The sequence below is a fragment of the Cimex lectularius genome, unplaced genomic scaffold (assembly GCF_000648675.2).
Source record: "Cimex lectularius strain Harlan isolate CLEC.00 unplaced genomic scaffold, Clec_2.1 scaffold165, whole genome shotgun sequence".
Classification (NCBI taxonomy): domain Eukaryota; kingdom Metazoa; phylum Arthropoda; class Insecta; order Hemiptera; family Cimicidae; genus Cimex; species Cimex lectularius.
This window is the reverse complement of record NW_019392863.1, coordinates 120,117-147,115: the sequence shown is the minus strand read 5'-3', so window position 1 is coordinate 147,115 and position 26,999 is coordinate 120,117. Positions and strand designations below refer to the sequence as shown.

Below are 26,999 nucleotides of genomic sequence, written 5' to 3'. Positions count from 1 at the left end.
GGATTCCAAGTTAGTTTTTGTCATATACAGTCCTAGGTAGCGGACGTTGTTAATTACAGGAAGGGGTATATGGTGTAGGTATAATGGTAGCATTATTTTACGACGGAAAGTAAAATTTACGTTATGTTCGGTGCGGTTGAGATGGGAAGTTGGTGTCCGAGTGGATCGAGGTCACGATAGCTAAAGTGGTAGAGCAGCGGCGTATCAAGCCGAAGATCGTGGGTTCGAATCCCGCTCGTGCCATTGACTTTTTTATCTCAACTAAAAAAACCTTAGTAATAAGCATCTAAATATGCATCTAAAAATTACATAATGTATTATTTCTATGATGGTAAAACATATTTTTTAATGATGGAAATTACTATCTTAGAATGAAACATTGTCTCAAAAGAATCTCTTTCCTTTTTTTCATTAGAACAAATTGTCACATACCCTATGTTATACATTTTTTTAGTGCAAATCAGAATTAAAATGCATAATAGTATAAATTACGTAAAAATATCACCCTATAATAAAAAGTAACTTTTCTGGCTATATTATTAGTAGTGCCTTACAAAAATATACCTATTCTAGTTTCAACCTGCTTCGCCGGATCACATTTGGTTTACCCCCCTCTTCTAGGTTTGCCGACTCCTGAAGTCGAGTACGATACGATGTCATTTATGAATTATGTACAATTATAATTTAAGTATTTTAACTGTATGTATTATGATGCTTTTATGCAAAATGTAAACTGTTCTTGCCTCTAATAAAAGTTTTCTTTTTCAACTGATTTGATTGATCGAATCTTAAAAGATCACGCGTTCATCAAAGGACAGTCACTGAATACTAATTTACTTCTAGAGTTAGCTCTTTTGTATTACAAACTTAGCTTGTAAATTTACGAAAGTCTCGATTTTGTTAAGCCTTGCAGATATTTGAAAATACAATGTAGTTTCTTTCCACTATTATAAAAACCGCCCGTTTATAAGGAAAATCACTTAACCTATTTCCAAGGCGTAGTAGAAGTAGGTAAATGGGAATGTGTGCAAATAAGGTGCACTGACTGACTACGGTTCGTTATGATTGCATCCCTAATTTCTTAATCATGTTCTTTCTATCTGCCTAAGTTTATCGGTGTCTTATTTAAATTATATGTCATTGAAATTTTTTATGACTTGATTACATCAAATGTTCAAATTAATATAATCCCCCACGCTCTAACCACGTAAGGAATTGTGCCCGTCCTTCCTCATTTCGTTCCAGCGAAAATGACCCCTTCTCTACCAATAAGCCATCCTTATTTGTCTGGGGCAATGTACCGCCATTACGTTACGATTTCGGCAAATTGAAGAAAGTGATCCACGTCGGAGGTGCGGTTGTTATATAAGGTTGCGCAACTGGAAACCTTTTCGGTTTTGGCCGAGTTTTTTTCTTCCTTGCCAAATTTCTTGTAAATTTTCTCCTACGAAAAAACGATAGCAGGTATTTGTAATAATCCTCCAGTTAAATGTTAAAGGTGAAAATAGTTTAAAAATGTAAAGAAAATAATATTTTAGCATTGTTCAAATGAATCTTAAATCGAATAGCTTTCAGTTGGTGTAAATTTTACCCACATTTTTACCATATTTAATTTTTTTTTAAATACCAGATTTTAAGTAAATTTTTCACCATTCAATATTCAAAACATGTAAACAAACATACATAATTTATAAACAAAATTGACTTTCCATCGTGTGTGGTAGTTAATTGTTTGGATAGCTGGGAAGCCTCATTATATGTTGGTGGTTATTTACACTGTCTTCTAATTTTTCCAGTCATTCCATCGGTTTGTCATGACAATTAATCAATGTATTTCGTATACAGTAGATTAAGGATTTCTTTATAGAGTTAGTTTGACCACTATTGTTTTTTTCAACTCAAGTTCGTCTTAAGTAGGAAGTACTTTCAATATCGCATATTTGATTCGACGAATCGTATACTATTTTTGTTATGTATAAAACATTATTTGTTTGGACAATGTTGTCAGACCATCCAAGGATCTAAAATGTAATATTTTCAACCTTTTCTTCAATCTAAAGGAACAAGAGGGCAAACACACTTTTAACAACAGACCGTCTTGTTTAGGATCCCTTTTTAGAAACTTTTACTCAAGAGCTCCCTCGAGTTCTTTTCGTCAAAATTACTTTACATTGGGTGTGAAAAATGGCATAAATCATAACGTTCTGTTTGGAGTTAAAGGTTCAACAAGAACTATAAATAGTGGTGCAGTGGCCGAAAACCACACCAAAGCAGCGACACATCTGTCTTTTTTAATGTACATATGACACATCTACAGCATAAAATTTTCTTAATTCATCTTAATGGTTGGCATTATTGAATTAAAATCAACTACCCCTTCAACATATTTCCTCTTGAAGTTCGTAGTGAGACAACCAATTAATTAAAGAGTATATATATTTACTTATTTAATTATCTTAACTATTACTTTTCCTAGTAGATTAAATTAAACAAAAGAAATTTAGTGTCACGAATATTTGTGCGAAAATCGTAAAATTTTTCGATTATAGGCAATAATTCTCCAAGAAAGAATTTTCTCGAATTTTGGCAAGGGTAGATAAACTAATGTGCCCTAGGGACCAGAAAGATCAAAAGTTTTATTTTGCTTATGAATAATTTCAGTTGTTCAGTTCTTTCATGGTAATGTAAATTACGTGGCCCTGAGTACAGGGTTGTATATATGTATATATATACCTATACATATACATATATATGTGTGGTTAGTAAAGAAAGACTATTTGGACAAGTTTTATAATATTAGTGCTATAATTACCCACATATCCCGGGATTTTTGATAGTTGTGTAATAGTGTTTCATATACCTGATTTTATAAGGCAGTTTTACAAGCATTTATTGCTTTCAACATTTCAGCATTCTGAACTTATATTCAAAATTAAAGAGGAGCTGCCAGTCTCCTACTATCGTCTTGTGACCTGCCGTCTGACCAATAGAACTTACAGCATCAAACAAAACGGCGTCACTTCTATAATAAGATCTATCCGAGCCGGGTTCCGCAGAGAAACGGCTGGGGGCTTTTTTATGTATTTGTTCATTGTCCATGGCATCTCCACATCTAACTTTACAGCAATAGCTATATTTGTAGATGACCTTGATATTAAAACAGAGGCAAAGATGGTCTAACAGCTTTTAAGCAATTACAAAATCGTGTTAACAAAATTGTTACCTATAATCAAAAATAGTTTATGAAAGTAAATCTCCAAAAGTCTACTGCAGTTGCATTCACCAATCACAGATTCCTTCAAATATTTAGGCAATATAAGAATGACATATTCAAAACATATCGGTGATATGATTAAACGGCATTTGGAGCGAACCTGTCTTAAAGCCCATTCTCGACACCTGAACTTAGAAGGCTTAAAAGGACACACCATGCTGACCTTGTTGTGTAAATAAATTTAGTTTAAAAAAGTTTTGGAGGACAGCAGGTTGAAACCTCATCACATGTTTCATGTCAATTAACGTTAATGCTATTGTATATATTTTTCATTATTTTCCCAACAATATACGAATATACGAATGTATACGAAAAATAATATGTATATTAACGTTATCTACATTTTTTTAAAATTTAAAAATATTTAAAAAAACTTTTTTGGCATTGATATTAAAATAAAACGTTTCATAAATAAAGTTCTCTTAATCCTTCAATTCCTGTTCCTGCATTTGAAGGAGGCAAAAGTGAAGATGTTGACCTACTATATTTCATTTCCTTATTTTTTAAGATGAGCCATTAAGAAATTTATTGCAAACACATTATTTCAGATTTTGCCTTGAAAGTTAAAAGTGAACGAGTTGGTTATTAGTCCTTTCCGAAATTAATTTTATTTCCGTCTTTGATGAGTTGGAAATGATCTACTTAAGTCATAATTTTACACTTTCACGATTGTTAATTTTCTGTGTTGCCTGGATTATGGATCTTGGTAGATGTTTGGTTTACGGTGCTAAACGGTCTCAGCGAGAAGTAACATTTTATAATTCGTTAATGGTCCGTTAAGAGAAGATAATGGAAATGACCCTAATTCGGCTCAGGTGTGTGAGCAATTGCAGGCATCCGCCCTACAGACTTGAACCCTTAACAACCTTTTACATCGGACAGGGAGAATTCGCATTATTCATATCCGCCCGGTCTTTGCCTTAGATTGATGCTCGTGAAGTCAAAAACAAATGCATTACGAAATAAAAAATTGTTGCGATTTACAATTCGTACTATTTCTCACGCTCTATTTATCACTTATAGTTTCGTTCTATTTCAATTATATCTTTCTCTCACTTATTTACTATTTCACCTTCTTTTACACTCGTAATCTCTAATGCTGTTCTTGTTTGACTCAGTCTCAATTTCACACTCCATTTCTGACTCTTTGTTAGGTTAAATTAGCCAGTTAAAAATAGGTTAATGAAGTTCGTTGGCTTAGTGACTTGAGTGTGCAATTCGGTGTAATGTGCGTTTATCAATTTAATCAGATCTGAACTTAAAATAAATCTTGAGGAGACAAGACCAGTTTGATTCATATAGGATAACCCTATTCATATTAGTACATTTTTCGCAAATACTCTTCAATCAATTTGACTCAGATTTTAAATTCGTCTTTGGAAATATAAAAAAAAAGAAAAGTAATATAGTTAACAAATTTTTCCTGAGGTAGAAGTTTGATAGTGAAAATAATTTGAATTTTGGAATTAAAATGTTAATTTTTTCAAATTTCGAACATTATTTTTAAAATTACTTAGCCATAACGTCTATTATTCTAGTATTATTACATACTTCCAATTAATAAAGGTTTTCAGTTGAGATAAAAAGGCAGTATCACGAGCGGGATTCGAAATCACGATAGATCAAGTGATAGAGTAGCGGCGTATCTAGCCGAAGGTCGTGGGTTCGAATCCCGCTCGTCACTGACTTTTTTATCTCAACTAAAAACCTTAATGAATTGAAAGATATTAAATCGGTCAAGCGGACCTCGAAAACTAGTGAATTTAATAAGTTAAAATGAAGTATAGTTCACTAAAGCTCTCCGTGGCCATTTCATATGTCGCCGAGAATCAAATAGATTACAGTACATTTGAAAAATGGCAAAAAGGAGGGAAAATTCAAAGGTGGGGTTCGGAAGTTAGTGTTGAGTGGATCGAATTCACGATAGCTCAGGTGGTATAGTAGCGGCGTATCTAGCCGAAGGTCGTGGGTTCAAATCCCTCTCGTGACACTGATTTTTTTTAATCTCAACTAAAAACCTTAATTAATTGAAATTCAATCAATTGATATTAATTGGTAAAGCGGACCACGAAATCTAGGGAATTATTATATACTATAAAACAACCCTATTTCCTCCAAAAATTGGAATAAGGAAGACGCAATACATGCTGCCGTGCTTTCTAGATGGAGCCAAGTAGTTGCACCCTTCAACTAGATTGGATACATCAAGGTTTCTTTCTTCTACATTCCAGACAGAAACGCGGGGTTTTGGCCCAAAAGTAAGTCCGGGCGTCAACCTCGCAAGGTTGAGGATGACCCTTCTTCTACGAGTCAGATCTCCGAGGACCATCTATTGACAATGTTCTTGATATATGCGAGCTTTTCTGTCAATCCGGCCAGTTTCTTTTAATACGTTTTTATGCATTTTTAGTGTCAGAAGGCTACGGTGGCTAAGTCCGAAGGTTGGGAGGTCCCAGCCTTAGCCCCCTTATCCGCCTTTTTGATACCCTCAAGACTATAGTATCTCTCGAACTAGAACACAACGAGAGGGTCAACAAAGAATCTGTCCACAGACTACAGAAACCGCGCTGAGGGAGTCGTGTAGACTAGGTAGCTTTTTCATAATGTGTTATTACATTTGTTTATGTATGACTTTTTTATTTGTATATAATAATTGTATATAGACATTTATTTAGATTTGGTACTATTTATGTTTTGTATTCTTGTATATGTACTGTCTTATTAGTTTTCCGCTCATTTGATTCAGAGGAATTTTGGCACATGCTTTTTTCTAATTAATTTACACGAGTATTTCTACGGTGCTTAACGTTAAAACACAATTAATAAATCCAATTAACCGTATTGTTTTTTTTTTTATACCGTGAGAAAAAACAGACCCGTCACAAGAATGAGTAATGAACTTTTTTTTAACATCGCATACTAATTCAAAAGCTGTTGTCGTTAGTGCGAACATAACCTGGCGTAACACGTTGAATATTAATGGGCGAATACGGATCCCGTTGGCGTGTAATTGATTCGGATTGGGCATATCATTCAAAACGACGGTCGGAACTTTTTTAAGGGTTTTGCCAAAAGGGATAATCCATTTGTATTGAAATGGTCTTCCAAATTTAGAAACGGTTAGAGATTCTTGAAGTGCGATGGAAACAAGCAGCTCCCACACAGGTTTTGAAGCCAATTGTTACAAAAAGCGTAATGAATAACTGTTATCCTGCTACAACAATATTTTTTTAATTCAACAATAGAGCTTGCCAGATGTAGAGGAAATATGGAAAAATTCGATACCAAACGTGAAATATTTTTCCTGGAGTCAAAAAACAATAATAATATACAGGGTGTCCTTTTTAGTTGGGCCGGCTGAATTTCTTTTGATCAGATAACGTTATCGACAAACCAAAAAAAGTGTTTAATATTTTTTAATCTAGTTTTAAATGTTTACCTTTTTTGGAGAAAACAGGCCCAGTTCAACTTCAAAATATTTAATACGACCCTTTACGCGTGACACACCTTTTTAAAGGAACATATAAATTCATTTTTTTAATCTAAAATTTTCTAGCATTATATAAATTCCTTTTTTTAGTCTAATTTTTGTTAGCATTGTAATCTTATAAATTCATTTTTTTAATCTAAAATTTTCTAGCATTGAAATTGAATAATTTTTTAAACTCTAAAATTTTCTAGCATTGTGTAAATTTGTTTTTTCACATCCTTCATATATTTGTAAAATTTAAACAATGTTTATAAATCCCAGGCCCTGAAGATGATCTCAACAAAGATCGAAACGTTGGCACGATGAAGAAAATATTTCTAAAACCTACGTCACATCTCACGACCTCCAAATAATCATTAAGTAACGGTCACTAAACACCACACATATATCTATCACAGTGACTCTATTTTTTAGTATTATTTTTCCAGACGCAAAAAGATGTTTAAAAAATCTTAAAAAATCAACGATTTCAATTTAGTCCTTTAATAATCAATTCACATTTCAGCAAGCATATTCATTTATACATTTCATAATTTGTTAAGTTGTTTATAATGATGGCTGCATAAAAGAGATATATAACAGTTGCGCTAATGGCATATATTTGCCCCTAATTCGCATTGAACGGAGCTAAATTTAGACATGGCATTGAAATCATTACAAAATTACAACGTGTGCAACCTCGATGCTGAAAACTAAATTATTCACAAAAATATGTCAATTTTCTTTCTTTAAGCATTTGAATCTTGTGAGGAAACACTTGTTTTTTTAAGGTTTTTATAAGGAAAAAATCGCATCCCTTTTTTTCATACTCGGGGCTTTAGTAAGTTAAAGTGCCGTACTTTCATGGTGGTACGGTGTCATTTACAGTAGAATACCATTGTCAGATAAGCCGACCTTTTGTTTAAAGGGGTCAGTATGCGTTTTTGAAACCCTCGTGTTTCCTTCTTTAACCCAAGAGCTATTATCTCAGAAACTACTCTACAGGTTTTGACCCAATTTTATATTGCGGTCATTTATTTCCACTAAAATATTAAAAACGTGTAAAGGACGAATCATATATAATTGAACTCGTCCTCGGCAAAGAATAACGACTCATGCTTAGTTGGCTGCTTCAAAAGATTAAAAATTTTTAGTAGAAGTACCCCAGTCAAACATGACATTTAACTTTTTGAGTAGTAATCCCCTGAAATTAAACAGAAAAATGTAGACAGCTTGGAATCAAATATTAACAGAAAAATTTGAATTGTATTGCTCAGACTACAACATGTTTTAATTCATTTGGATATTGCAGTCACGTTGCATTCCCGTCGATAAACTGTGGGTTTTAAGGCAACCTCCCAACTTCCCAACTGTCTATCCTTATCCAACTTATCACAATCTCAGAGCCTCGCTAGTTATACAGTACAAACATACGTAAAACCATTCTGGTTAGGATTCATACTTCTCCAGAGAGGAGAGCTCGATATTCGTGGGATAATTGTGGGACAAGCCCATATATTCACGCTAATATATTACTTTCACACACCAACTTTGATTTACACTGTCCCAGCTCAGTGTACATGATGTTCCTCTGTAATTGGGGAAAACAGCTCTTCCATTCACGCACCAACATTGGTTGGACTCGTTAATCCTCGGGGTAGTTGAGGAAGAAGTCTCTCCATTCACACTAATAAATTGCATTCAACACATACTGTCGGTGCCAACTTGGCCGCATCATCTACTCATTCGTTCCCCGTTATACCTAAGTGCCCCGAGAACTTATACAAAGATGACCTTTTCCTACAAACACCGATCCCTGTCAGTTGTTCATGTAGATTTCTTATTAATTGGTCTGGGTAGGCATATTTAAAACTATGAACTTATAGTTAGGTTTTAGAAACTTCTAGTTTTAAATAGATTATTTAATTTCCCCTTTTTTTAAGTTTTTTGGTGTTAAAACATTATTAACAAATGTGTGGTGATTAGTGACCGTTAGCGGGTGATTAATAATCATTCGGAGATCTTGAGATGCGGTCTGGTGTGACGTAGCTTTAAAAAAAAAACATTTTCTTTATCGTGCCAACGTTTCGTTCTTTATTGAGATCATCTTCAGGGCCTGGGATTTACAAACATTGTTTAAATTTTACAAATACAGGGTGAATTGCTACTCGTGCTACAAACTTCTCCAGTAGATTCTTCACCCTAAAATGAACAAAAAAGTTCATATTGTCCATGGTCCGATTCTCAACCATTTCAGAGTAATTTCGCTTTTTATCGATTTTGAAAGATATCACGTCCTGGCGTCGGAAAATCGTGATATCTTTTAATCTAAACATTTCTCTTAAAATCTATAAGCACCGTTGAAATCCCCGTTAATTTTTAGAGAGAATCAAAATCATAATTCCATTGAAATTTTTTAATTTAATTTAATGCCCATTTAGTATGTAATGCTTAAGAAGTTTACAAACAGCTAGAAGGTCAAGGAAGAAAGACCCAAACGTTTTGCCACCTTCATCTTCTTATTGAAAAATTAACGGGGATTTCAACGGTGCTTATAGATTTTAAGAGAAATGTTTAGATTAAAAGATATCACGATTTTCCGACGCCAGGACGTGATATCTTTCAAAATCGATAAAAAGCGAAATTACTCTGAAATGGTTGAGAATCGGACCATGGTCAATATGAACTTTTTTGTTCATTTTAGGGTCAAGAATCTACTGGTGAAGTTTGTAGCACGAGTAGCAAGTCACTCTCAAACATTAGCAATCCTTGAACCACCATTTTTTCTCTTTTTGTCATCAACATCTTGGTCTCACAACCACTAAATAAGAAAATGACGAGTGCGTTGGAAGCGTTATTAAATCAGGTAGTTTTCCTCAAATTTGCTGCCTTCTGAGACTAAAATTAGAAACTCTGGATTACTTTATACACTTTCCGATTTACACAATTTTCCACTCTTTTTGTAGTTCTGGCTGAAATAAAACACAAAAAATTAGCCCAAACATTTTGCCACCGTCATCTTCTTATTGAAAAATTAACGGGAATTTCAACGGTGCTATTAGATTTTCAGAGAAATGTTTAGATTAAAAGATATCACGATTTTCCGACGCCAGGACGTGATATCTTTCAAAATCGATAAAAAGCGAAATTACTCTGAAATGGTTGAGAATCGGACCATGGACAATATGAACTTTTTTGTTCATTTTAGGGTGAAGAATCTACTGGAGAAGTTTGTAGCACGAGTAGCAATTCACCCTGTATATGTAAGAAGTGAAATAAAAAAGAATTTATACAATGCTAGAAATTTGACATTCAATCAAAGTATTTGTACTCAGTCGAAGTGTTTGTATTCTGTGTAGACGTGTCGTGCTGAGAGTGCCAGAGATATACTGATGTTTTATGTTTATACACATAGGATTTTGAAGGAGTGGGGAAGGGAGTTTTTATATGAGGAGTCGGCTTCTTTGAGATAAAAGGGCCTACAATGGGAAAAATGGGTAATGGCTCGGCCTGATCATCCTTTCAGGATTATATAGACGGGGATAATTAGGGAAAGGTAAGTCAAATTGTTGAAGAATTAGACTATGCCGAAATGTTTGATGTGTGGAATATATGTTGTTTGTTGTGGAATATTGTTTAATATGTTATATGTTTTGTGTAATGTGATGATGATATATGTATGTTATCTATATTGAATTTGATTAATGGTATTGGCGTAGCTGCGACTGAGTTTACATGTATCTGTTCTGTAATTTATGCTGTGTTTATCTCTGTTGATGTAAACCATTTCTAAAAAGTTACCTTTATTTTTGTTTTGTTCAGTATGTAATATTTTTGGATCGGAAGTCGAAATTTTGTTTGTGTTTAAAATGGTGGGCAGCGAGTGCTGTAGGATTGTGCTTGGGTTTTATGCAATCGTAGATATGTTGCTTTTCTCTCTTATCCAAATATTGGGATGTAAGGCCTATGTAAGTTGCCGGACAATTTAAACAATTGATTTTGTAGATTACATCAGATTTATTTATTACTGGTGTGAGATCTTTAATTTTGGAAAAAAGTGTGTGAATTGTTTTATAGTTTTTGAAAGCTAGTTTAAAGTTATAGGAAGAGAGAAATGTGTTTAATTTATGTCATAGGCCGTGAACGAATGGCATGGAAATGTATGTTGGTTTGTCCGCATTTGATAGATTTGATGTACTATTATTAGTAATAGTGGATGGTGTTAGTGTTGAGTTGTAGTTGTTGATTATGCTGATTATTTGTTTAGGGTAGAGATTTTATGGAGGATCTGTTTGTATATCTTTATGTTCTTGTGGTGAAATGATTCATGGCTCAAGAAGATCATTCTGTGAAGTAACCCTTTGACCGTGTTTATTATTGTATGAAGAGGACGGTGAGATGTTAACTTGGGGTAGCAATCTGTGTTTCTTGGTTTTCGATAGAAATCTGTTATTAATGTGCCATCTGGATGTTTTATTACGAGTGTATCTAAAAATGGTATTGTTTTGTTGTTTTCGATATCATGTAAGGATGGAAGGGTAATGTGAAAGGAATTTGTGATATAACTGTGTTTAAAAGATGTGTCACAATTATGCCTGAAAGTATGGCCTAGGTTGCTACTCATCGCTATGCCAAATAGTTGTTTGTAAAATTGATTGTTGTACGTAAAATATACGTTAATATAGCAGTGTTGAACCATTTTTATGAACCTGCTCGTTGATAAACGTGTGTGGTGTTATGTTGGGCCATTCATCTTTAATAATGTTCAGCGTTGTGTCTGTTTGTACTATAGGACTACTATACGTTTTTTCCCATCGTCGGCTCCTTTCACCTCAAAGAAACCGACTCCTCATATAAAAATGTCTTTCTATACCGACTTCCTTCCCCAACCCTTCAAAATCCAACATATATAAACATAAAACAACAATATCTCACTGGCACTCTCAACACAACTCAAGTATTGTACCATAAATAACACAAATAATAAGCTTATTATTAATTACATCGTTTCTATTAAATATTTGAAACCACAAACATCAGAAGTTACTTAATAAACCACAAACTTTAAACTGTTTTTGGAAAAAGTTTGCTATGAGGTGTGCAAAATTTTCGTCGTTGCATAATTTGACCTCGCATGTAAATACTAGCGGCCGAAGAAATAGGGGTATCGAGAGAGAAAGAGGAAACGAGATAGGATATCTTCAGAAAGCCGATAAGCGGCTCGTAACGTGCAAAAAACTAAAACCAGCGTAGAAAACCGCCAAAAAATTCGTTTTACTCGGCCTCGTCTACCATCCAACATAGTCGCGATGAAAGCCCATCGGAAGGGAAAAAACCGACATGGCTTATCGCCAAGAGAAGAAAACGATTTATGAGTCCGGGCGATCATAGAGCCCTTTGGGACAGCCGTGATACACCTGACGATGACAAATCTCCGCCGTGCCTTTTTCAAAACGTTTGACCGTTCACTTATCTGAATTGACCGAACCACGGACGAACCGACCACTTCTCGAGTTAGTTAACGCACTTCAGTCAACTTTGACGAGGTTCGTCAACCCTCTGATATCTACTAACAACTTGAGGAGCAGCAAACTTCGAATGTCAAACCGTTAATCCCTTACCTTTACTAGGTTACAGGTTACTGTAGAGTTCCTAATGCTTAAGTTTTTAATTTAGTTAATACAACTTCATTTGTTTTATTGTTAAACTCTGTACGCTAAAAATAGCTAGCACTATTCAACAAATCAATTTAGCTAAAATATCAATCATTTCGTTAAAAATAAATAAATTTTTGGAGCGTTAATAAAACAATTATTAACACTGAATGGAGTGGAATTGAGCGATGAAAGATCTTTCCAACCAACAAAAGTAATACAAGTTTTTCCCTAGTCTTTGTTTGCTTTTATTTTATTTTTTATCTAAATGGTTTGATATAATCGTAATATTTCCTGCCGTAGTCTGCGAGGTGAAGAACCTGTAATTTTATTGTTAACTTTCTGGGTAAGTCTGTCAGACATCGTTTTGGTAAGTCAAGTCAAATTGTGATGGTAAATAGTGAATTTTAAAGATTTTGCCAATATTCAATCAAAACTCACTAGTTTTCGTGGTCGTTTTGGTACGAAAATTCAAAAGGTGGGGTTGAAATGGGAAGTTAGTGTCCGAGTGGATCGAAGTCACGATAGCTCAAGTGGTAGAGCAGCAAATGAAATGGCCACGGAGAACATGGGTTCGAATCCCGCTTATAACACTGACTTTTTTATCTCAACTAAAAATCTTAATTAATTGAAATTCAATCAAAAGTTATCCGGAATTTCTCTTAGTTTGTATTTATTGTCACAAGAGACACATTTGGAAAGAGAACAGACACAGTCACATGTCCCTGTATTCCTCTGACGGACTTTGACTTGATTCAATTACCCACATATTCAATTCCACTTGTCAACTTTGCTAATAAAACTTGGCAGGAGGACAATGATTAAATTTCCGCCGTCAAATAAAAATCTATTGTTAAATGTTTAAGCAGGCCCCTCAGTATCATTGGGCCACACTAATATAAACCTAATCTAAGTTTGATGTACTCAATGCTCTACTGAAATTCCACTCTCATCCACGCTAATAAATACATTCGTACTGCGACGGTTTCGCCAAATTTTGAAATTGTGTAAATAGGTCAACTGCTGAAAGTAAAATCCTCACAGCTTTTCAAACAGCTTTGGGGACATATTGCTACAACTCAGTAGTTGGTTTGGCCACAGGAGGGCAAATCCTATGTGTCTTAATGGATAAAATTTTCGAATACATTAAATACCGTTTCGTATTAAATTATTTTGACGATCTTATATTTTTTTTCTAAAAATTACAAAGACTGTATATCCGACGTAAATGAGGTTTTAATAAGATTGAGAGGAGCAAAATTGACGTAAAACCTGAAAAAATTTAATTTGCATAGGAACCGGTCGATTTTTTGGGTCACAAAGTCGGCAATTCTACTATTTCAATTGATCCGTCTAGAATCGAAGCACTATCACAACTTCTCAGTCCCAAAACATCTCGACAAATTTCGCAATTCATGGGGGCCGTTCAAATTTTCGAGAGATTTTTTCCAGAGCTTCGACAATCGCCGCCCCTTTGAACAGACTAAGAAAAAAGAGCTCTGACTTGGTTTGGTCTAAGGAAGCCGGAGAAGCCTGGGTAAAGACCCATGAAACAATCGCAGCAGTCCACATTTTGAAAACTCCAGACTTTACCAAAACGTTTTCGATAAAAACCGAAGCGACAAGTAAAGGGGTCTCGACGGTGCTGACTCAAAGGGACAACCATGATTGTATTTGAGCTATAGCTTTCCCCAGCCGTAGATTCACGGATACTGAGCAAAAACATTATAGTGCACTCGAAATGGAGTTAGCAGGCATAATAGTTGCACTCGAAAAATTTCGAATCTATGTCGAGAACTCCCGTTTTGAACTTTACACCGATCACAAGGCCTTATCAACATTGTTTGATATGAAAAACGTAAAAGGGAGATTAGCTAGGTGGCTCATAAAAATTTTATCTTTTGATTTTACCACATTAATGGAAAATGCAATACCATCGCCGACTATTTATCCGGCAATTTTCCAGAAGAAAATCATGAAAATCGCAACGTTAAGGTAAATGCAATATTAACCGAATTCCCTGAACTCTTTCGAAATTTTATTTCAACCCAGCGAGAGGACCCAACGCTGGGAAAGATAATATCCAAGTTATTCAGATATCGTGAGATGTGGTCGGGTGTGATGTAGGTTTCAGAAAAACATTTTCTTTATTGTGCCAAGGTTTCGATCTTTTATTGAGATCATCTTCAGGGCTCAAAGTGTTTGTCTTCGGTGTAATTGTGCCATCCTTGCGTGTCGTGTTGAGAGTGCCTACATCACACCCGACCGGATCTCACGATATCTGAATAACTATTGATTAACGGTCACTAATCTCTACACATAATATCCAAGATTAAAAATAAAGGAAAAGTGGACAATTACCTGATGAAAGGTAATAAATTATATTACCAATTTCTGGACGGAAGATTAAGAGTTGCAATCCCTGAACAATTAAAAAATTTCCAGTATTTTCATACTTCAAGTATCGGTTGTCATCAGGGCATTTTTAAAACAGCGTCAAAAATAAAATACGTATTTCATTGGCCTAAATTAAACGCATTTTTAACGAAAAACATAAATTCTTGCCTAACGTCACAAATCAAAATATGATCAAACCAGGAAAAAGGGAAAATTATCTTCCCAAATTTATACAAACCCAGGGCAAGCACTTATGATTGATATCGCGGGAGAATTACCTAAATCTAAGCCAAATAACTTCAAATATATCCTAATCTGTCTCGATGAATTTACATGCTATACATGCTATATAATCTCATTAAAACAGGGCACATCAACAACCGTTAGTAAAGCTTTGGATGAAACGATTTTAAAAAATTTCGGTTATTGAGACAGAGTTATTTCAGATAATGGTAATATTTTTAGATCGAAGATATTTACAAACTTTCTATTTCGTAGAGGTATCAAGCACGATTATTTAATCCGATACAAACCTGATGCTAATATATGCGAAAGACGGATTAGGGACTTAAAACAAGCGATAACAGCTTATCATGCTGAGGATCAATGAAAATGGCCAGAAAACTTAAATTTCATTCAACTTGCTTTTAATTCAGCAACACATGAATCGACCGGGTACAGTCCGAACCTTCTATTTATAGGAAGAAATGTTTACACTCCCTTAGAACTGGCATGGGAAATTGAACCAAGTGATCCTCATATTAACTCGAAAGAATTATGGAAATCTGCTTTTAGAAATTTGCAAACCGCCAACGCTTCTATTGAAAAACACTACAACAAAAACATAAATTCATTGCGTATGACATTGGGGATAAAGTTTTGATCAGAACATATATTGTCCGATAAGACGAAGGCTGTATATACAAAACTATCCTTTAAATATACCGATCCACACACTATAATTAAAAAAGATAGCGATGCTTCTTACAAGCTCCAATCCGACAACGATCCGAACGAAAAAAACTACTTCAATTAAAAGGAGATTATTTTTATTTTTCACTATTTAATTTTCATTTGACTTCAAAGGAAAATAGAAGGAACTTATAATTTACATTTAATATATTTTAAAAATTGATATTTTAAACAAATATAACGAACACAAAAAAAAGGAAACAAAAAATGTACTTCCATAACTTTAATTTAATAAATATAGAGTGTCCCAAAATTAACGCAAGATTTGAATTTGCCGCCATTTTTGAAACCAGGCCATGTGGCTTTAGTACTCGCTTTGACAATAGAAAAGATTGTGGCTTAGGCTCTCTCGTCGCATACCATCTCAGAGAGGTACCCTGAGATTCACTCGATATACAAGAAATCACCCATCACACTACTGAGGACCCCGCTGCAGAACCTAGCGGAAGAGGACGCCGTTTCCAAAAAGGAGCGCCAACTAGACAGATAACGTCACGCAAGCGATCCGGCCACGCTTCAAACCTATGGAACTCGCCAACGGACTTCTTCACTGCCCACGGAGCCAGTCGAGTTACATGAGGTTACCTTCACGAATATTCTTGAGGTCATGGAGGTCAAAGAATCCGATGTAATTCTGCACCCTACGATTTTCGAGAACGTTTCTTCTTCAAAAAGGGGGGGGGATGCGACGATTTCGCCAAATTTTGAAATTGGACTTTCCCTATGGCAGTGTTATTATCCATTTTTTGTGAACCGTCTCGCCCTGAGGAAGGGTTTAAAGTTCGAAGTGGGACCGCAGGCGGTGTGGAGGAAGGAGGGGATATGCAGAATAAACAAACTCTTCAGCCGACGTAGTGAGGCGTTTTCGAGATATATGCCGATCAGAGATCCAGTTAGTAAGTGGTAACAGCTATCCAACAAGAAGACATTTTGCGCCCATCTTGGGACGCCAAACCTGGGATCCCGGAAATTCAAGCCTACACGAGAGACGTATATTAACCTTGATTTTTGTCAAAGCCAGTTAATTTCAAAAATATAATTTTTCGCCGAAGTTAAAAATTTTGTTTTAAAAGATAAACACATTTTTTTCTTTTACTTAAAGGAGTACATTTTTAATTTTTAAATTCACTAGCTTTCGTAGTCCGCTTGATCAATTAATATCATTCAATTAATTAAGGTTTTTAGTTGTGATAAAAAGCTGTCTTCGATCCACTCGGGCACTAACTTACCATCTCAACCCCACCTTTTGAATTTTCCCTTCTTTTTGCCATTTTTCAAATGTCGTATAATCGGATTGGATTCTCGACGACAAATAAAATAGCCACGGAGAACTTTAGTGAAGTATCTTTATACATTTTTTTCTTTTACTTAAAGGAGTACATTTTTAATTTTAATTTTATTTCTAATTTCGCTAGTATGTTTTATTTTATTATACATTCCCGTTTCTTTTGGTGTCATTTGATAAACCATTGTTTTAACAAGCCTACATAGTTGGGCGCATATGTGAAGGCAGTTTTTAGTGGATAGTCTTTTCTATACATTTCAAAATAAAAATCAATGGTATAATTGAAACTGACCATCACAGTACAAACCTAACCTTTCAGAAAGTATATAGAGTTGAAAATAATTTGGAATAATATTGAAAATAATAACTTGGTTCTTTGTATCCTCAATCATTAAATAAACATCTAATAACTAAGTTTTGTGGGTTTGTAGTGGCCTTTATATTCTGCCAAAAAAGCCACCCTCACATAATTAACCATTCACACTAATAAATACATTCATACAAAAACGAAACCTGTCTAACGCTGATACCTCGCCAACACTCACTTTGTAAACATATAACAACTAACAATAACCTACATTGGTGGATCTGTCGATACTAAACTCTCAAGCTAAAAAAATGCATTCACTCAATAAGGAGTAACTTGAAATACATCAATCCAATAATTTTCCCTGCTTCCAATCACTTTTGTGTTTCAGAAGTTCTGTGAGACTCGTTTTGGCCACACCTTGTATTGTCGTTCACATACCAATTGAATATGAGTCACTGTAACTAGTGTGCAGCATAGCGGTGGCCTCAGTTATTGGAAAAATTCCCCATGTACCTGGTGTGACCTATTCTCAATCAAATCATTAATACTTTTTTTTCAGTCCGTATTCTCCACAACTCACGGTTTGACAGACTAATTGATAATCAGCGTTAATCGTTATTTTGAATTAAATAACTAATTAATTCATCACATGTTGGAATAATTTAAAATTCAATTTATAGGATCAATGAGATCAAAGTATTTACTGGAACCTGAAAAGTACTCTATTTTACAAAATAATAAAGTTCAACAGAATGCAGACGATTTAAATTAGCAGCCTCTTGTATAGAGCAAAAGGTTTTAATTAAGATGCCGATTAGCCCTAGTCTCGGTGACAATAGAAAATAGAAACAATGTCGCCTGCGGGGTAACCAAAACAGACGTTTATTCGACATGAATAAAAAAGGGTGTACATTTTCGCAAATAATGGTTTTTGTCGCCACAAAAGTGTCCACATTCCATTAACCTTTTCAACTTTACTTCTAAAGAGTTTATACATTTTTTAAATTATATTTAAATCTACTGTTTTACTCCACATTTCAATCATTTGTACTGGTGGTTGTTGAACAATACACTGCAGCATGGAAATTTCCTTTATACGTGCGCGAAATCCGGATAGTTGAAAACAACAAACAGTGAGAAAGAAGTCTTTTGAAGAGGGAATAGCCATACTCACTCCAGCTTCATATTTCTATTAGTTCTGATTTTTCACATAAGTATGATCAGTAATAAATATTTGAGCCGTATAGAAAGCAAAAATTTACGAAATCTTATGTACATTACACAAAAATAAGTTACTCTCTTATCTTTTGATTTCGTTAGGGCAATTATGATTAGTTCTTACAACAGTATTTTTATTTATTGTGTTTTAAATAAATATGGTTTTCCCGATTAAATATTTTGAAGGTTATAAAACAGTGACATTATTAAGTACTTTTTGTCTGTCGGTTACTAACCTATGTTCAGCTTCGAATAATGGAAGCTGAAGGATCTAATATAATTCACCTTTCTATGCTTTACACGTCCAAGTTATTTGTTGATAACTGACCTGGATATTTGGCCGAATTTTGCATACCGGCTTTCAATATTAATATCCATATTCACATAGAATTATTTTTATCCGCTTATTCTTAATTATATAATTACTCAATTAGTTATATGCAACTTTTTTAATAAGTTAATAAAAATAATTAAATTTTTTTATCTCAACTAAAAACCCTAATTAATTGCAAGATATTAATTGGTCAAGTGGACCACGAAAACTAGTGAATTTAATAAGTTAACATGAAGTATACTTCACTAATGCTTTCCGTTTCATTTGTCGCCGAGAATCTAATCCGATTACACGACATTTAAAAGATGTTGAAAGAAAGGCAAAAAGGAGGGAAAATTCAAAAGGTGGGGTTGAGATGGTAAGTTAGTGCCCGAGTAGATCGAAGACAGCTTTTTATCACAACTAAAAACCTTGATTAATTGAATGATATTAATTGGTCAAGCGGACCACAAAAACTAGTGATTAAGTAAAAAGTTAGTATTAATTTAGAATCACACCTGTGAATCGTACACAGTCCCGCTAATGTAGTACAATCGTTAATAAAAGTGCTTCTAGATGAAGCAGCGATTTGCTTACAATTGGAATTAACGGGTAGTCGAAGTGAGAAGTTTGTGGCATGGGCGATCGAAGTCACGGTAGTTCAAGCGGTAGTGCAGCGGCGTATTTAGCCGTAAGTCGTGGGTTCGAATCCCGCCTGTGACACAAATTTTTCATTTCGAAAAAAATTGTGTATAATTGATTGAGTAATTATATAAATAATAATAAGCTGATAAAAATATTAAAAAGTTAGTATTAATTAATAAAATTGTGAAATTAACGCTATTTAATTTATAAAAACCAGGAAAACATTCTACAACTGGGCGGACAAGGATTGTGATAGCAGCAAGTGAGAAATTTATAAAACAGTTAAGATACGACGAAAAATGCATATCTTGACAACGTATGCTTGGGAGGTCGACGTTCTCCAGGGTACCTCAGGCTGTTTGCGGTCTATCTGCAGACTCAGACTAATTATAAACATTCGCCTAGTTTTCTGTACGAGACAGAACTTGGCGGCACTAATTGGAGCCTCACCTGACCAGTCGGCTATCAAACATTTGGCTCATTCTTTAATCTAATTTTATGCATGAAAAAAAATTATATTCGCCACGCAAGCCGTTATGCGTGGGTTTTAGAATTATCGGCTTGGTCTTACTACAACGATATTTATTCATACCGAATGAAAAGGTTTAGAACTTAATTAATTCCATACGTGGTGTGACTTATCTCCCAAAAAAGGAAACCTACCATCTTAACTGTTTTTAATTACATTTTCACAACTTCAATTATTTTTATTATTATTATTATTCACGTTTTTTTAATTTCATTCGAGTAAAACGTGGAATGTTAAAATAATTCAATATATATTTCTATACAGCAACAGATATTCAGATTCATATACCAAAACAGTGAAAATAGGTTGACCAAACTGTAAATAATTCTGTGCGGTGACGGACCTGTAATTTCAAATTATCAAAACAAAAAAAAATCTTTGACATCGTGATTTAATGTTAAAAAAATCTTAGGAGATCGTTTTTTGCTTAATAAACTCGATTAATAATATTATAAATATCATTTTTACTTAAAATTGGCTAAAAATTCTCACCTCTCAAACACCATCATAAAAAGGCCTATTCCCTACGGCTTGCAAACAATCCTATATCCTAGGTTATAGACCTAAACAAACAAAAAAACCACCACACTATACTACTTCATATAGACCAATAAATCGACTAACCTTTTTTTATTTAAAAACGAGAAAAACCTCTATTAGAAAGAATTATTCCAGTCCTAAACTTTCGAAAAATATTTCCTGGCCATTAATTTAGATTTCGTAACTGCCACTCAATGTCAACTGACTCAACTGTCGATGACACCTCTTTCTCTCTTGAGTTAGGGCAGTACTTTTCTGGGACCTATCTTGACGTAAACCAAAATTTTGATTCAATGGTTGGCTCATAGGCAACTTTCCTTCCACCTACTTACTACCTCATACATCATAGCTAACTCAACGTTATTTCCCAGACTTTGAACCCAGTTCAACCGTCACATATTATCTCACTCAAGGTGTATCACTCAAGGTACAATTCTTCCCCCTCGCACTTTAACAGTTGTACGGAGCTGACATACCATCCCACCCTCAAACCACCACCCACACTTTTGCTGACGATACGGTGATTCTCTCAACAATTCTGATCCTGTCGATTCCGCTCGAAACCTTAACAACGCCATAATGGTAACTTCATGTTGGTATGAAAACACAAGAATAACATAAAACATAGTCCACCCTCATAACCTTCACACTGAGCTACTTCCTTTCCACCTACTACTCATACTTCACAGATCTCTCATTGACCGGTTTTCCGAGTCATTGAAGACAATTTTCTCTCTGCATATGTAAGATGGTGATTCCCATGGTGGCGTTCTTGACCCACATTTTGCAAGGTGGGAACAGCTGGCATCTGGTCCCATCCTCAATCATCATTGTGTCCTAGCTCATGATACAGCGGCCTTCTCAACTAATTCCATCGTTTCTTCTGAAAACCTCAACAGCATCACACACCGCTAAAGTCTTTGTGTAAAAAGAAAAGTAACGAAATCTTACGCAGAAAATACACCCACATAACCTCCGCATTCCACACAAATTATCCCTTCCCAATCAAATATGAGAGAGTTTGTGAAATAGATCTGTGAAAAAAAATGCATAATTATATAACCAAAGGGCCGGTTATGACCACGGTATAGTATATAATATACTATTCATTTTCGAAATAAGACACAAGAATAAGATAGTTGAAAGTCGATAAATTTTTATTTCTGTCAGATTGAAGAGAAAAGAGTCCAGAAATAGTATAACATAGAAGCAAAAAACAAATTTATATTGAGTTTGAAAACAATGAAATTGAGTTTTTTTATATAATTTCAATCATATTAAGTTCATGTTTTAATATCATTAGCGTAACTTTGTTTTTCTTTGTTGATAAACTTTTTGACAGCTACTTTTGTTTATTAACATAATTAGGGTTGGCTTTCGTGGACTTATCCTTTCATACGAAAGTCGTTGAAAAATCGGTTACGAGCCTGAACACAACTGCAAGAGCAGGGAAATGGACAAAGGCTTTCTTTATGAAAATTGACTCGTGGAAGGAACTAGATTTCCAGTACTCATTTAAGCCGACCCAAGTTTTAAGAAAAGCTAAGCAGTATCTCCGAAAATTTAAACTAAAGGATGATGAACAGTGCTTCTGCAGGACTAGGAAACTTGATCTAGGGAACACATTTTTCTACGCTGCCACCTGCATGAATCTACAAGACCTCACCAAAAACTGGCCTACCATAATGCAAGAATTATTTTTTAAAAAATCCGTTAATTATTATTTTTATCTCAACCAACATCTTAGATAAAAATAATAATTAATTGAAATAATTAATATTGGTCAAGCGGACCACGAAAACTAGTGAATGAGAATAATTAATATTGTCAATTATGACCGCTAAAAATGTATTGATTAATTTTAAAAAGTGTAATAACGACGTTTGTAAATTTATTTATTAATAATATGGACTTTGGAAAAATTCAGTAACTAAAAATATTGTAATAATATTGTCACCAAAGTGGTCAAAGTGGAATGATTCCTTTTCATAACTGTTATAAAACGAAAAACATATTGTACTAATATTATATAAGCCTGTAATCAAGAGAGCAGGCTAATAAATAAATTAAATTTATTATTCAAATTGAGGATTTAGCAGTTTTTCCTTTCACCCAAAACTTATGATTGGTGTTTATTAAAACATACAGTTGACGCATGCGAAGAATTGCCTTAGAACAAAATGGAACGATTACCAATACACAAGTACTTACATTACGGTGTTGCAGGAAATAACAAATAAAACCATAAAAGACTAGTAACAAGAATGGATCGAAGATGCCTAAGGATTGTCAACAAAACGTTTGCCTTTAAAATATTTTCGCTATTGAGGATTTTGTAAATTACAAAAGCTGGAAATGCCTTTGGACTACTAGAAGTGATAGGCTCATTCTGTACATGTGTGTATGTACGTATGGGGATTTGATCAAATATAAATCAGTAATCAATAACCCTTTCCTGAAAACATAAAAGACCTAGAGGATGTTAGTGTAATTAATGTATGCACTTAAAGTAAAATTTCTATATTACGTGTGCATGTATGTGCAGAGTTGTGCTCACATAAATCACTCATGTTTTCACAAAAACAAATTAACGGGGTTTTCGAACAGCACAGAATATAAAACAAATCCCAGTTTTAAAGGTATTGGTTCTGGCTCTGGTTTTCAACAATTTTCAACCAATCTAATATTTAAATTTGTACAGCTAATCTAAAACTTCAGTATCGTGTAAAAATTAAGCAGGTTAAAGAATTTCATACATATTTTGTTTTGACATGATACATTTTTTAACTTAGGTTTGTGAATGGCCGATTAAAAAAACTTTTATACGCTTGTCAAACACCGTCAAAAGTTATCTGACAATCAAGTTTCACCGGGGGAAAAACTGGACGGAATTTCTTTTGGAGTTATTTTATCAGTATGAGATGCAATTAAACTTTCGATATAACATGAGAGTCGTTGAATTAGAATGGTGTAAATCCAAATGGTAAGTATTTAGAAAGTCAAAAGCACCAGAAGCCCAAATAAAGAGTGAATAAAAAACGGCCAGAATAGGCATCAGAACGAAATCAACTTTGTTGCTTTGCGTCAGGAATTGCTGGTTGAAAATCATAATGGCATTTTCAAATACAAAATGTTACAATTCTCTACCTGCTATATTGTATAATTTGAACAATTAACTTTGAAACAATTTTTGTTAACGCGGTTTTTAATTGAATTTGACGGCATGTATAAAAGAAATTTTTCAGTTAACAAATATCTGAAAAACCATATTACTCTGTCAATTCAAACATTATTAAAACCAGATAAATAACAATGCCGAATTCACGTGAATACTATATCAATTCGATTTAAAACAACATATCAATTTACTCAACATCAAAAAATTATTAACCGAAGCACTCAATATGATCAGTGGGAAAAAGAATACAGGAGAAAAATGTAATAATTTAAAAAAATAAAATAAATATCAAGTTAAATAGTTTAATAAAAGTGTGTTTGTTTTCCGTTGAACCCATTTATAACAACTCAACATTTACAAACAAATACTTTGTTAGTTTCACGTACACTATTTCCGTTTTAAAGAAAAGAAATACCTTCAATTCCTTAGATTTCTTGTCTGAATTTTGAGCATGTTAACATGTTTGTAGAGAGGAACAGAGTATGCAACATCGCATCATCGACTTCCTACTGGCCTTCGCTTATATCTGTTTTTGTACTCCCATTTTCGAAACGTGACCGGCCCACTTTCATTTCGGCCTGTGCACGTCTCCGGCTCCGTTTTGTCCATTTCATCATTCCCCCGTCTCAATAACTCAATAACGCGCAATGCGCCCCTTTTCGTGTATTATCAGAAGCCCTGGCAGATTGCTTTGGAATACCACGATAAAACAATATGAACTCTAAACAATGATGATGAATGATACATTTATAAATATTTCTCTGTAGGTCCGGTCTCTCTCTCTTTCTCTCTCTCTCTCTCTCTCACTCACTCACTCACTCACTCACTCTATCTATGTCTCTCTCTCCCTCTCTCTCCCCTCTCTCTCCCTCTCTCTCTCCCTCTCTCTCTCACTCTCTCTCTCTCTCTCTCTCTCACTCACTCACTCACTCACTCTATCTATGTCTCTCTCTCCCTCACTCTCTCTCTCTCTCTCTCTCACTCACTCTCTCTCTCTCCCTCTCCCTCTCTCTCACTCACTCACTATCTCTCCCTCTCTCTCTCGCTCTCTCGCTCTCTCCCTCTCTCTCTCCCTCTCTCTCTCTCACTCACTCTCTCACTCACTCCCTCTCTCTCTCTCTCCCTCTCTCCCTCTCCCTCTCGCTCTTTTTCTCTCTCTCTCTCTCTCTCTCTCTCTCTCTCTCTCTCCGTCCGTCCGTCCATCCATCCATACTAAAATAATTACTAGGTAGCCTAATTTTAATTTAACTTAACTAGGAGCAATTCCCTCTATTATTTGATAAAAATAATTCGAAAAATAGAGATTAATTGTTGCACCTTTGATAAATAATTGCATAGATAATAATTGTTTTATTTGTAACAACTTGCACAGAAGGATCTTCGGCGAGGTCACAACAGAAACGACATTTCTTTTCGTTTTTGCCGAGGTTTCGATGTTTATATCGTCATCATCAGGGCCTATTTATTTAGTGAAAATATCGCAAATAGAAGATTTGATATCATTTCAAAAACAAAATTACAAACAATTATTTTTCTTACTTTAACTCGATATCTAGAGAGAAAGAACTACATTTATAACAAAATTAAAAATTAATTAAAATTAGGTGAAGCTCAGTATCTAAAACAATGAACAGTGTGGAGTTAGTTAAAAAAATATAGCATTATAATATAAAATTTAAAAAAAACCCACAACGTGGTCATATTGGTTCAATCGGTTGAACATAAATATATAAGTACATGTCTCTTTTTCTTAAAATAAATAATACAATTACTTTTTTCCTTTAATTAATTTTAACTTTTTTCTCAATTGTACTATATATAGACTACTCAAAATAAGTGCCAACTTACAACACAAGGGAGTGATATGAGGCACAGGTGGCATTTCCGTTGCATACGTGTTTTATTTATGTACTTTTGAAAAAATTGTTGTGTAAATTATTATAAATAATTATTAACAAACAACGTAATAATAAAACGGATTTTTATTATAAATATTAATGTTTTTCACCTTTTCGTGGTCTATGTAATGCGTAGATAACGTCTATAAGTAAATATGTGATTTTAAATTAACAATTTATTTTTGAATTGATAATTTGAAATTATTCTTTTCAATTTAAAATCTAACTTTTTAACTTTAAATTAAACCATTTTTACTTCAAATTAGTCCTTTTTAATTTTAAGCTATCCGATTTTAAATATTCAAGGTTTCCATTTTTAATTTCAAGTTAATCTTTTTTTTAAATTTAAATTAACACTTTTAAACTTCAAATTTACACTTTTTAAATGTCAAAGTAACCATTTTCTTACTTAAATTATTGTTTGTTCTTTTATTTCAAATTATCGCTTTTTAACTTCAAACTGAACTTTTCCAATTTCAAATAAACTGTTTCATTAAAACATTAAAAAACTAGATGATATGAAATATAATCGCGTATATTTGAGAATTTCGTTTAAGATAAAATAAGTGAAATTTAGAAGGTCATTTAAAAATTAATTACAATTACATAAAATAAAATACCAAAATAAAGAATTCCTTTTTTTTTAATTTGAGAAAAGTGAAGAAAAAATTAAGTTTTTAAGAACCCAATTATTTTATGTTTAAAAAGTTTTGTTTTTATATATAATTTTAAATAATTTTAGTTTTAACTATAAGTTATTTTAATATCATCTTCCAAGAGCCCCATTATTTTATATTTAATTTTAGTTTTAGCTTTTTTTTGGTTTAAAAAAAATAGTTAATGGTAATTTGAAAGGACCGCAATTAAAAAGTATCAATTTGATGTTAGGAGGATTAATTTGAATTTATAAAATGTTACTTTGTAAGAAAACAAACCGTGCATGATTAATACTTAACGGGTTAAATGTAAAATATCCAATGTGAATGTTAATCTGAACTACAATATGAACAGATTTTTGTTCTAAAATGACTCAATATTTGTCTCGTTACAAAATTACATTTATCGATAATGCGAGTAATTCAGTCTTACTGTAATTCAGACCTGTAAGTAAACAGAATTTGTTTATCATTCTGAAAAAAGTCACGCGAATGAATTAACGTAACAAATATTCTAGGTTTGTTCCGTTTTTTTTATTTAGATTGAGAACAAATAACCAGCTTTTTAAGTGCAGCATAAATATTAATATTTACGGCATTTAAGCAAGGTGGGAAAGGGCGCAAAAGTCGAGGTGAAAACGGTTCTGGCGTCACGCAGTCT

At 33.8% G+C, this 26,999-nt stretch overlaps 1 protein-coding gene across 3 annotated transcripts in view; it reads right to left on the bottom strand.

Annotated features, from left to right (window-relative positions):
- The window catches only part of LOC106670312 (atrial natriuretic peptide receptor 1), a 501,739-nt gene that overhangs the window by 458,201 nt on the left and 16,539 nt on the right, over nucleotides 1-26,999 (bottom strand). Inside the window, exon 1 of one of the 3 annotated variants that reach the window (XM_024228826.1) lies at nucleotides 24,200-24,445. The exons of the other annotated variants lie outside the window; for them this stretch is intronic. The gene's annotated coding sequence lies outside the window, so the exon portion shown is untranslated. Of the gene's footprint in view, nucleotides 1-24,199; nucleotides 24,446-26,999 lie in introns of those variants that run through there. 3 annotated transcript variants of the gene reach the window in all.